Source organism: Megascapheus bottae, chromosome 14, assembly GCF_031878675.1.
Source record: "Megascapheus bottae isolate mThoBot1 chromosome 14, mThoBot2.hap1, whole genome shotgun sequence".
NCBI lineage: Eukaryota > Metazoa > Chordata > Mammalia > Rodentia > Geomyidae > Megascapheus > Megascapheus bottae.
In genome coordinates this window covers 2,913,560-2,926,979 of record NC_143522.1, presented here as the reverse complement: position 1 = coordinate 2,926,979, position 13,420 = coordinate 2,913,560, and the positions used below count along the sequence as shown (strand labels likewise).

General features: G+C 42.0%; 1 protein-coding gene across 1 annotated transcript in view; it reads right to left on the bottom strand.

The window, feature by feature from the left end:
- Prkch (protein kinase C eta) overlaps positions 1-13,420 on the bottom strand; it is a 217,425-nt gene that overhangs the window by 116,394 nt on the left and 87,611 nt on the right. The window lies entirely within an intron of this gene.

The following is a 13,420-nucleotide window of genomic DNA, read 5'->3' as shown; positions in this document are numbered from 1 at the left end:
CAAGAAATAAGTGATGGGGAAGCCATCACTGCTTTCCAATGTTGCCCTATCACTGGAGCAAGCTATGCAGCCTGCTTCATGATTGTTGACTGCTCACTGCAGACAGACTCATCCCACTTGACACAGGCTGGGTGTGGGTGGTTGTGAGTATTCAGGCTTTGATAATCTAGTAAATAACTCCAAATGTACAACAGCTCAACAAATTACACAGATTCCCACTGAAAATGAGAAGTAACAAACCTCTAGACTCAAGACTGTCATTCAGTTTCATAAATCATTTCTGAGGCCAGGAGTTACATAGATCAAGATGCACTGTATTCCTAGACTGCTTGGTTGGATGACAACTCCATTGTACAGCTACTTAAAAATAATAAAAAAATATGATCTACTGAATTAGTTTGGATCATGATGTAGTAATAGGGGTTCTTTTCTGATCTGGTCCATTGGGTGCTCTAAAGGTAATCATTCACCACAAACACCTTTACTAAATAAACTTCAAGAATGTGCTTCTAACAAACCATTTCCCCTACTATGGCTGTGTCACGTTTCACTCTTGCAAATGATATAAAAAAAATTCTAATGCTCCACTGTCTGAAAATGTCTGCTGGTTAGTCTTTTAGCCTCTATGGGATTATCTTATTGTGATCTTTGCATTGTCCTAGTGCTTACTGATCATTTATATTTCTTTTTTTTTTTAAAGAAACATGTCTGCTTGAATATGTTGTTTTTTTAATTGAATTTTGACTTTCTTTTATAACTTTTGAGGGAAGGGTTTAGGAACTGTTTTTCCTAGAAGTGGTACCTCTACCACTGATTCCATAAAATTTATCTGTGAACTCCTTGCCCAAAACTGAGTCCAGATTAAAGGTAATAAAGAAGGTTGCAGACAGATTAGGGGTTATGTTAACTCTTCAGCCATATTTCAGAAGAGAGACATAAAATCTATGCTTGTGGGTTTTGTAACTTTTTTACTGTCAGCTTTGGGGGTTGAACTCTGGGCCTGGGCACTGCTTCTGAGCTCTTCAGCTCAAGGCTAATACCTTACCACTCAAGGCATAGCACCATTTTCTGTTTTCTGGTAGTTAATTGGAGATAAGAGTCTCATGACATTTGTGCCTGGGCTGGCTTTGAGCTGTGACTGTCAGATCTCAACCTCCTGAGTAGCTAGGATTATAGGCATGAGCCACCAGCACCCGGCTCTTGTAATTTTTTTTTTTTGCCAGTCCTGGGCTTGAACTCAGTGCCTGAGCACTGTCCTTGGATTTTCTCAAGGCTAGAGCTCTACCACTTGAGCGTCAGCACCACTTCCAGCTTTTTTCTGTGTATGTGGTACCGAGGAATCGAACCCGGGTCTTCATGCATGCTAGGCAAGCACTTTAACCACTAGGCCAAACTCCTGGCCAAGAGTGCCAGTCTTTTTTTTTTTTTTGCCAGTTCTGGGCTTGAGCTCAGGGCCTGAGCCCTGTCCTTGGACTTTTCTCAAGGCTAGAGCCCTACCACTTGAGCCTCAGCACCATTTCTGGCTTCTTTTTCTATGTATGTGGTACCGAGGAATCAAACCCGGGTCTTCGTGCATGCTAGGCAAGCACTTTAACCACTAGGCCAAACTCCTGGCCCTCTTGTAATTTTTTTGTATTAAGTAGCTGTACAAGGGGCTTCAATTTCAGGAGTCAGGTTATGAGTACAATGCATCTCAAGCTGTGTCACCCCCTCCATCGTTCTGCTTGTGTTTCTAAAACCACAATTCTATGGCAACTCTAGAAACTCATGTTTGGGCCAAGTCTTTGTGCCATTTCTAGCTAAGTACTCTAATACAGCTAAAGGTTAACATTCTCAAGTTTTAAAATAATCCCTCTTACACAGATTCTTCTTCCTTCCTATTCACGATTCCTAGCATCAATACACAGGTCAATCTTTCCATTTGGTCTTAGTATCTGCCACTGTCTGCAGTCTGATTTTACAGTGTTCATGGGACACACAACCCAGATTCCCTGAGGGTCTCTAAGCCTTTGCCATGGGCTGATGGCATCTCTTGGTTTGGAAGTAGGTATTTAACCATTATATAGACTCCAGGTTAAAACAACAACAACCATAAAAACAACCCTATCGCAAATCTATCTCTGATCACAAAGGTCAAAAACAAGAGAATGGGCAAATGCCATCTCAGTGAAAAGTACTTATCATGGGTTGGTGGGCCTTTTTCCCTTGAGAAGGAGACTTGACCCAATTTGCCAGAATTCTATCCGAGCTGTTGCTCACAGCTGGCACACTGGGTCTTCACTGGGGCCACAGTTGTTCTGGGGAAGCAGGCCCCAAACTCCCTGTGCTTTTTCTGGCCTTCATGCCACTCTTTCTTACAAGTATAGGAGTCAGTTTCACATGATTTGTGAGGGATTTGGTGACTGGTGCTTTCCTCCTATTCCCTACATCAACTGGAACTTCATGCAAAAGCATAATGAGTGTCTAAACAACTAAGAGGTAATTCTTCTTGCCATAATTTGGTTTGCTTTCAAGTTTTTTACATTCAAGTTTTACCATGTGGCCTTGAATATCAAATATATAATAGTGAGATATAAGAAATAGCATTCTGAATTCCTTAAACATATCACCAAAAATGGCAAGAAAAAGAAAAACAAAATATAACACCGGAGGCAACAGCCTAATAAAAAGGGAAAAAATCTATAGATATTGAAAATCCATTTTCTCTTCCAAAAAGACATTTTAAAATCATAGAGAAAAATAAAACTTAAGTATAAAAAAAACATTTTAACCAACTTTATAGATTGGGCACAGTGGCTCATACCTGTAATCCCAGTTACTCAAGAAATGAATATCAGAACTGTAGCTGAAGGCCAGTCTAGGGCGAAAGCTAGCAGGGCTTCCATCCCAACCAGCAGCTTAGTATGGTGATGTATGCCTATCATTCCAGCTACACAGGAAATATAAAACAGGAGGCTCATGGTCCAGACAAGCCTAGAAAAATGCAAGGTTCTATCCCGCAAACAACTAAAGCTAATAGGGCCGGGGGGTGTGGCTCACCTGGCACAGCTTCTATCCAGCAAATGGGAAGCTCTGGATTCAATTTTCAACATCACAAAAACAACAATAACAAATATGTGTGTGGGGGGGCAATCAAGGAATCTCAGAGGCATACCAGAGGGCCATATTTTCTGTGATGGATAGACACAGCGATTTTTCATTTTTCCAAATTAAGTCCTCCAGCGGCAGGATAGCTGGTGCTTTGGTGTGAAATCATAGCTCCACTTGGACAGAGAAATAAATGCACCAGATAGTAAACAACTTGTTTTGGCTGACAGCAGCAGCACTGTGTGCTTCAGTCAGAAGAAAAGAGCAGGTTCTGCTCTTCTGAGCATCTGAAAGGACTAGTACAGCAATAAAAGCTTAGGGAACACATGCTTGCTTCCCCAGTGCAAATGCCACTCAGTCTGCTCACTGCTGAAACCGTCACTCAGGAGAGAAGAAAAAGACCTACTTCTCTCATAAAACTCTGCTTTCTTATTGCTGGATGATAAAATGGTTCAGCGAACACATAGACAAGTAATTGGCTCTGTGCTGCTACTATTTAACTAAATGATTTTGAGCAGAAACTATTTTAAGAATAGGCTCAGCCTGGTGCTGCTGGCTCGTGCCTATAATCCTAGCAACTTGGGAGATCTGAAGATTGTGGTTCAAAGCCAGCCAAGGCACAAAAGTCCATGTGACTCTTATCTCTGATCAATCACCAGAAAACTGGAAGTGGCACTGTGGCTCAAGTGGCAGAGTGCCTTGAGCTGAAGAGCTCAGGGACAGCCCTCAGGCCAAGAGTTCAAGCCTCATGACCATAAATAAATAAATAAATAAATAAAATGGCTCTCACCTTTCATTTAAATGGACAAAAAGAACTGCCAGACACCAGTGGCTTGTGTTTGTCTATGATTCTAACTACTCAGGAAGCAGAAATTTGTCTCGAGAATCAAAGTTCAAAGCCAGCCCTAGCAGAAAAGTAGATGAGACGCCATCACCAACAAACTAGAAAAGTGTTCGGGTGGAGGCATGGCTCAAGTAGTAGGGTATCATGTATGTATGAGCAAGCTGGGCAAGCATGCAACCCTGAGTTCAAACTCAGTTTAGCCAAAACACATAAGCAAAAATCCTACATGAATAATAGACAACCGTCTGTTCTCATGCCAGATGAAAAGAAAGTCCCCTGGATTAAAGAAGTGATATCTCATTAGAACAGTCTCACTTGAGCAAAGACACGTGAGCAGTGTGGACCGAGTGCTTTCCTGGAGATCATGTGTCTGTTGGTGGGAGTTATCTGAATGAATAACGAAGGCACACATGGTGCTGATTTCGTAGAAGGAGTTGGCAGATGCACTACACAACAGGCACCATGACAGCTTGGCGGGTCCTGAGCACCCAACAGGCAGGAACACTTAAACATTCCTCCGAATGACACAGCCAAGTGAAACTTCCCAGGCTGCTCCTCGGCTGCTCTCTATGGACTGAGGAATCAAGCATGGCTGGCACTCTCCACACAAGAAGAGCACCAGGATCAGAGGAGCAGATGGAAATCACCTGAGATTTAAACAACTTAGGATTTAATTAAGCAAATAGATCTGGGGTGGTATCTCCATCCTTTCATTTCAAACTTCCCGAACCTGGCCAGGCATTCTCTTTTATACCAATACCATTGTCCCCTAAACAAATATGTATTCTGGTCTAACTCATCTCCTCACCTCTCCCAGCCAGTTCCGGCGGAGCCTCTGCATACATCACTCTTTCACCTGGAATGGCTTCTCACTTTCCTGGAGCTAAACTCACACCAGGGGAAAAAAAAAAAAAAAAAAGCCCTTCCTTTCCAGAGAAACCTGCACAAGCTCTAGCTGTCTTCCTCCATCCCATAATCTCACATATTTGTGCTTACATATTCAATGGCCTGTGTGTCTTTGCCTTCAAGTATACCCAAAATTTTACAGTTTTGCATCCTCCCATGATCTATTGTAATTTCACCCACTGAAATTAGTAGTGTATTGTTACCCATCACGCTTATGTGCCATTGAGAAGGATGACATGCAAGTTCAAGACACCTTGTCCTCATTGCTGGTTCTCTAGGATGCTGTGGTTCAGTGGGATAGCCTGCTTCTCAAAGGCGCTCTCAGTGATGCTGTGAAATAGCCTGACCCTGGATCACCTGTGAGTTTTAATACAGGCTCCTACATATCCTCACATATAAATTCATGCAACTTTCTACAAACATGGGCAATGCTGCAAGTTTCTACCAGGCACCCTCTTAAGAAATAATATAAGTGTGAATATGAGAAAGTGTGTGGGTATCTGTGTGTGTGCCAACACATGCTTGTGTGTGCATAATGATGTGGAAAACTAGGGTGATTGCAATGCTTCTGCTTGTTAAATGACAAAGATTGCCGGGCTCTACCCCACACTGAGCCATCGTAACTGAGGTAGGAACCAGGAATCTGTGTTCTAAACCCTGAGAATGAAGGACACACACTTAAACAAAAGCAATTGTTGTCTAATCTCTAATACATATGACCAAGGTCCTAGGTGCAGAGAAAGGAGTCTCCTGAGTAAACCAGAATCTGGAGCTCTTGCAGCAAGGTGAGACCTGAACTCAATCTAAAGCCTGAGCAGTAGGGTATGAGGAGGAAAGGAAGTACACGGACAGGCCTTTTCCTGCAGTCCACACCCTGCCCAGCTCCTACCTAAAAGCCATTAATGGCTGGTGGCCTTTAGGCTTTATATCATCTTCACAACTGCACACAGTGGCAACTGATGCTGCATACCACCACAAATTCATCACTCATCCATCCCTGCCAGGTGTGGAGTCCACATCTGCTCCCACCACATCTTCTCTGCCTTTATTCTTTTCTTCACATACAACTAACATTTACAGGCTTTAGGGACCCCCAGTGCCTTCAAGCCATGGTGGGACTGCCATCCTTTTCTGTCATGAAGGACTAAGATTGGAACTCTGAACATGTCGCATTGTTCACATCCTACGAAGGCCAGAAAGATATAGCCTCCCCAGAGCTGAGAATATAGGGATGGGTGGATGGATGGGTGGATGGATGGGTTAATACTTGCATAAACTTTACAGAAACCTTTAAGTCTTTTGCTATTGCTGGACAACAGCATATAAGCAAGATGATTAGGAATAAGATCATTTTTTTTCCTGTCCTGGAGTTTGAACTCTGGGCCTAGGCACTATCCCTGAGCTTCTTTTGCTCAAGGCTAACATTACCAATTGAACCATAGTGCCACTTCTGGCTTTTTCTGCGTAGTTTTTTCTGAGATAAGAGTCTCACTGACTTTCCTGAACCAATATCCTCAGATCCCAGCCTAGACTAATTTGTGAGAATTAGACAAAAAAAAACAACATACTAACAACAACTTGTACATATATTGTACTTGATCTTAGGCAAAAGGCTAGGAAGTAATCATTATACATTACAAAGTTAAGGATAAATATAAGATTATATTCTATAATTCCTAAGCCATTAAACTTAAACAATTTTATACCTCTATTTAATTTCATATCTCTATTGTATTACATCTTTGAAGATAAAAAAATATCCAATATATGGAGTTCAGGAAATAGTCACTTTTTAGGGAGTCCTAGAGAATAAAAAAACCTTGGGAACTCCATTTCCAAACAAACCAATTATATACCAGAGTCATTCATTAACCTATCCACAGATAATGTCTACTATGAACTAACATCGCCCCTTGGCAACCTTTATTGACCCTCATTTTCAGTGCAATGGTTTGTGTGTTTATCTGATAGCAAATAATCCATACTAGCGATATAAGCAAATAAATGGATTTCAAATCTCAAGCAAGGTTTGTTTGTTTTTTTAATCTTTGCACAATCTTCCTCTGTCACCGAACAGAGGGGGCTGACCCTTCACTCACGTTTCAGCCCCAGATATCTGAGTGAGCTCCTCTTTGCAAGCCTCAGGGAGACTACATTTCAAGGCAAACATCACCCAGCCCCTCTTTTCCATATTGTCCATATCCAAGTACACACACAACTACATGGAATACCTCCACAATACTGTTTAGCATACATATGGGTTAGAAACAAGCACTGGGATTGTAGCTCGGTAGTCAAGTGCTGGCCTAGCATGCAAAGGCCCTGGATTCTATCTCCAGAATAAGGAGGGGAGTGGGGGAAGATGGATCCAATTTTAGCTTGTTGCTTTGTTTAGAATAGGATCTCAAAAATTACAATGTGAAGCTGAGTGATGGTGGCTCACACCTGTAATCCTAGCTACTCAGCAGGCTGAGATCTAAGGATTGCTGTTCAAGGTCAACCCAGGCAGGAAAATCTGTAAGACTCTTATCTCCAATTAGCCACTGGAAAACCAAAGTGGAGCTGTGGCTCAAAGTGACAGAAACATTAGCCTGCAGCACAAAAACTCGAGATCCGTGCCCAGGCCTTGTGTTCAAGCCCCAAGACTGAGACCCTTCTCCTGAAAAAAAAAAAAAAAAAATTTACAACGTGCCCTTCTCTACCTCCGTGTATCTGTGTAACACAGAGCTCCCCGTACACCGGCAGGGACTCGGGGCAGAACTCTCAAGGTGGAGGTCTATTGCACTACTAACACATGACTTCCTTTTTTATTTTTATATTTAACTTTTGGGGGCTGGAACTGCTAAATTCAGGACCTTGCATTCTTGCTCAGGGTGTGTGTGTGTGTGTGTGTGTGTGTGTGTGTGTGTGTGTGTGTGTGTGTGTGTTGCTTAAAGCTACCACTTGAGTTACATTTCACTTACGGCTTTTTGCTGGGCAATCAAAGATTAGAGCCTCTCAGATCTGTTTTCCCAGGCTGGCTTCAAATCGTGATCCTCAGATCCTCCTTAGGATGACAGGCATGAGAGGCATGAGCCCCCAGTTCCCAGTACTTCCTTCCTTCTTAGAAAACAACCTCAAAGATGGCACTGACTTGTATAATATGTCTGGAGACCTTTGTGACTGTCCCAATTGGGGGATACAATTGGACATTGCTACCAGTATATAGGGAAGGGGCAAAAGCCAGGACAACTGCAAAGCTTCCTTCAGTGCACAGCACAGCCTCTCTCCAAATGAATCCTCTGGATTCCAAACCTGCTGAGACTAAGAAACCCCATGGTATCTGGATTCTGCAGGAAATTTCATGTGGGAAAGAGGGGGAAAAAAGGTATTTTGTTGCTTAAAAATAAATACAAACATCTGTTCTAGGACATTTGCCTGGACACAAACTAATCAAGAAAGCAAATCTTTTGCGTGTGTGTTGTGCTTCAAAGGTCTAAAATAATACAGCTTCTCACACCAGACATTCGCTTTTAAATTTGAATCAAAGGCCACTGTTAGCTGTTGAAGGAGAGAGAGAGAGAGAGAGAGAGAGAGAGAGAGAGAGAGAGAGAGAGAGAGAGAGAGAGAGAGAGAGTGTCTTTATTATTTTTTTTCCTACTCCACCCAGGTTGGGAATCTAGAGCCCTATACCTAGTTACTTAGTAGGACACAGCAGCAGGACTCCTACTGAGCCAAGAGAGACTCTAAACTATCTCAAGCAAGCAGGAAAGCCAGAAGCACAGTGTTTGTCCTGATGGAAAGCCATGGGGGTTGGCTTCATAGAGATCAACTCTCCATCAGTCAGGCAAAGAGCCAGAGGTTAAATATATTGCTTCTTGTAGGAAGGAAAGCAAACAATGGATTCTTCATTTGAAGCTACAATGGGAATTTAGGAAGGAGCACAGCATAATTCCCAAGATGGAAAATGGCCCTGGCTTCAGCAGGGATGTCCTTGTTCTCTTAGGACAGACTCCAGATTTTTCAACCATTGCCCGTGAACTCTCTGTTTACTAGTTCCAATGCAAAACTCAGGGACTAATGAAAATTGTTTGATGCCAAGAAAAAGAAGAAGAATTCTGATTGTAGGGGAGGAGGGGTCAAAGGAATGAATATGGTTAGAGGAGTCATCATAAAGGTGTCCTGCTAATCTGAGATTCTAAGCTGCCTGTCATCAAAAGGCACCAGTGGCCCCATGCTTAAACTAATCCTTGTAGATTTACACAGATCCATGGCACATCTCTGTAACTCTGTTTCATCTTCTAGCAGAAGTCCCCCTCCCCCAACATCCTGCCACATTAATCATGCCACAACATGATGAAATGTATTTAGATGACCTTCCTCTCAAGACTGTGATATTTTGAATGTATAAGTTGTATCACATTTGCCTTTTTTTCTTTTATCACCAGGATGCAGGCTAGTACTAGCCCATAGGAAACATAATACTGAATAAATGAACTTGACCTAGCAGACAAAAAAAATGTTTCAAAACATAGTCTACCAGAAGTCTGCAAGGCAGGCCCAACCTCCTCACACTATACGTGCCAGGTACAGTGCATGAACACAAGCCCAGAGCTCATTTCAGTAAACACAGCCAAGAACAGGATAGATCTGTACAGATGTTAGATCTTTCTCCAGGAACCATTCCATATGTAAAACAATCAGGGTGAAGAAATTCAATAAACAGTTGGCCTTTGAGGTGGCAAAAGACACACTCTCCCTTTTCAAGTTTAATCAGCAGGTCAGATGGCCTTGACTTTGCCCTCTCAGCAAAGAGACAGGTCTGGTGTGGTTTCTTCCTCAGCTTTGAAAAGCATCTATAAAAAAAAAAAAAAAAAAAAAAAAAAAAAAAAAAAACCATGCACAAACTAACTGGGGACATAACACATTTCTGGTCCAGATGCTTTCACTAAGACCCTCACGTCCTTCCTATAAGAGTCTACCACTCTATAGGCCACCTCTCCTCCTCTTTCTTCCTCTCTCCTTTCTTCTGTAAAGAAAACAGGTTTCTGGGACCATTCCTAAGGTATGGGTCTAGGACTTCAAAGGTCCATGCAGCCAGAATGCACCAAGCAGTAAGTAGGCTGAAGAGTCACTCTATCACCTAACAATTACATCAAATTTCTATATGCTTTTATAATTTTAATATAATTAAAAGTTTTGCTGATTTTTTTTTAAATGTAAGTTTAATTACACTAACAGTCGAGATGCAAAGCAAAACCCCAAGGACAGGCTCTGGGAAATGGCCCTCTTTCTCAAAGGACTCAAAACCACCTATCAACCCATGGAGTCCATTTCCTCCCCCAGTGTGCTTCACCAACAGCTCTAGAGATGAGACGAATTCAGCTCATTGATCAGGAGACATCTGGAAAGGCTGCCGAACAAGGGGAAGTACGTTCTATTCAGTAAAACCATGTGGGATTTACAATTCCAGAAGAAAGTAGCGAAGAAACCCTGAGGGGGATCTGGTCTCTGGAGCAAACACAGTCCCAATCAGAGACTAATAAAGGGGATTAAAAAGAAAGCCCCTTGTATTCAAGACCCTAGCCTCTCCTTTTTTTGGTATGAAGGACAGGATAGGAGCAAGACAAAATTTCAGAGGTCCTACGTACAACCCTTATACATGTCATAGGGGAAGAGAGTTCCTAGAATTTTAAAAGTATAACAGGATGTTGGGTGGGAATTTTCCTGTTGTCCCAGCTGAAGACAAAAGGCACTAAGTATCCTACAATCTTAAGTTCTAGGAACCATCTCCTGTACTTTCCTGGAGACAAGGCTTGTTCATTTTCTCAGTCAGAGCCTGGAGAAGGTGCAGTGCTTCAAGCGAGACTTGAAGGAAGAGGAGGAGGAGGAGGAGGAGCAGCAGTAGGAGGAGGGGGAGGAGGGGATTATAAATATGTTCTCCAAGAACCATTGGAGTCACAATGATAAACACAAAAATAAGAAATTGTCTCAACAAGGTGAAATTTACTTCTACCTAGAAGGGTGTGCCATCAGTCAAAAATTTGGCAAGCAAGTAAACAGAGAAGGCAGTCTACTCCCCTATTTATCCTACCACAGGAGGCCCTGCCCCTCTACTCAGATTGACTGAGCTCAGGTTCACAATCTGCCTATGATTAGCTAAGTATGAATAGGGGAAACTGTTTTTACATAAAGTGATTTGAAATAAGATTAACAGTATACAAGTAAGCACAAAATATACCCACACCCTCTACTATTTCTTGCACAGTCTGGGGCATGTTGGAATTCCACCTTGAAAAGAAACCAGTTTAAGACCAAAAAATCCTTTCTTATCCCAAAACAGTCCTTTTTTTCCTTACCAAAAGCCAAGCCACCAGGACAAAGCAGGAACTTTTAAGCAATTCACTTTGATAGAAAAGACAGTTTTTCTCATAGATAGGAAAGAGAATACACAGAGGAAGGAAGGAGGGATGAGAAGGCTGAGTCTATAGATAAGACCTCACATTCTTCTTGACTCCTTGCAGCTATTCCAAGGAAGGAAGAGGAAATCTCCATGGAGCTTGAGGTTATACTTTTCCAAGTAGGTAAGATTCAATATTCAATTCTAATATGAGAATATCCTAAAGCTGAAATTCAGTAGCCTAGGTATCTGTTAACAACAGAATGACTAAACAAAATTAAGTAAATATAGAGAATGGAATATTATCTGCACTTTTAAAAGAATAAAATTCAAACATATATTAACATCCAGCTGACTCTGAAGAGAAATAAGCGAGACACGAAAGAATAAATACTATAGGATCTCACCTACATGAAGTACTTGTGTAGTCAAATTCCTTCCTAGAGATCAGAAATAGATAGATAGCATGGTATTTCCTGGCCAGTGGAGGGAGAAAGAATGAGGAATTAGTGTCTAATGTGTTCAGAGATCCAGTTTTGCAACATAAATTCAGGAGACAGATGATGTAACCGTTGCACAATAGAATGTATTTTAATAGCACTTTACCACTTTATTATATATTTATAAATGGTTAGGATGGTAATTTTAATATTATCTGCAATTTACTATTAATTGAAAACATTTTTTAAGGTGAAGGTAACAGAAAAGTCATGGAACTGGACCCGTATGAGTGGACCAGGGTGGGAGGCCTCTGCCCCTCCACCCCAAGGAAGATTCTACATAAAGTCAATGCTGGTAAGATTCCTCTAGGCAGGCACTGGTGGCTCACACCTACAATCCTAATTACTCAGGAGGCTAGGATCTGAGGACTGCTGTTCAAAGACAGCCTGAGCAGGAAAAAAACCCAACAAACCATGAGACTCTTATCTCCAATTAACCACCAAAAACTGGAAGTGGAACTGTGGGTCAAAGTGGTAGAGCACTAGCCTTGAGCAAATAGAGCTCAAGGACAGTGCCCAAGCCCTGAGTTCAAGCGCCACGGACCCACCACCACCACCAAAAATCCTCTAAACATCCCAATGACAGTCCCCATGAGACAGATAACATATGCTCATCTTTTAATGAAAATGGCTAACCATTTTCCCCAGTTCTCCCTCTCGAAGTCTTTGAAAACAGCGCCTCTGAAATGATAACATGCTGTCAAAATGGGAGAAGGGGTGCTGGAGCTGCTTGTTGAAATGGGAAATGGGAGGAATCACTCCTCATCTCACCTCCTCTCTGCCTTATTAATATACCCTCACACATTCCTCATGTTGGGGTGAGGGGTGCAAGAGTGCATACAACAACACATCGACCTCAAACTGGTATTGATTTCATTGGAAAGACAAAATTGGTAGGTCAGAAAATATATGGGGTTCAAGCTTGAGTGTCTCAAAAAGAAGAGATGGCAGAAATGGAATGGGAGATAGTGCTGATATGGGAGATAAGAAAATGATGAGAAGGGAAAGATAATCATGGAACCAGGAAGTGAAGAAGAACTGAAAGTAATAACTTGAATTTCTCCCTGAAGGGGAAAAGCCCTTGAGAATGAGGTCCCATGTTTAAAACACAGAAAGAAGAATAAAAGCCCATGAAGAAAATAGATAGTCAGAGAGACAGAGCAGGATCCAAAGAGGATATTGCCTAGCAATCTGGGGGAACTTTCATTCATCACCTTCTACATTCATGTTCAACTGAATGTGGAAACAGAGATGTTTGCTAATTCAAAGAATGAAGAAATTCCAGCATGTGACTGGACACAGACATGGACACAGGTTTACAGACATGGATGGAGATGTAATACCATCAGCAGGGTGAAATCCCAGACCAAAACCCATCACTAGTTTGTAAGTAACAGTGGTACTGGACAGAAATCTAGTACCTGGAGAACAAGAACCAAATTAATGGAAGGCAGAGAAGCACTAAGACACAAAGGTTCAGGGATGTGAGGGATGGTCAGATTTCAGAGCATGGGAAGCAAACAGTGTAGGGAGAAGGATGATAGTGTCTCACAATTATAACCTTGGCTGCTCAGGAGGGTGAGGTCTAAGGATCTGGACTCAAAGCCATTTGAGGCAGGAAAGTTCATGAGACTCTTAGCTCCAACCAACCAAATAGGAGACAAAAGTGGAGCTGTGGCTTAAGTGGTAGTGACTCAGCACTAA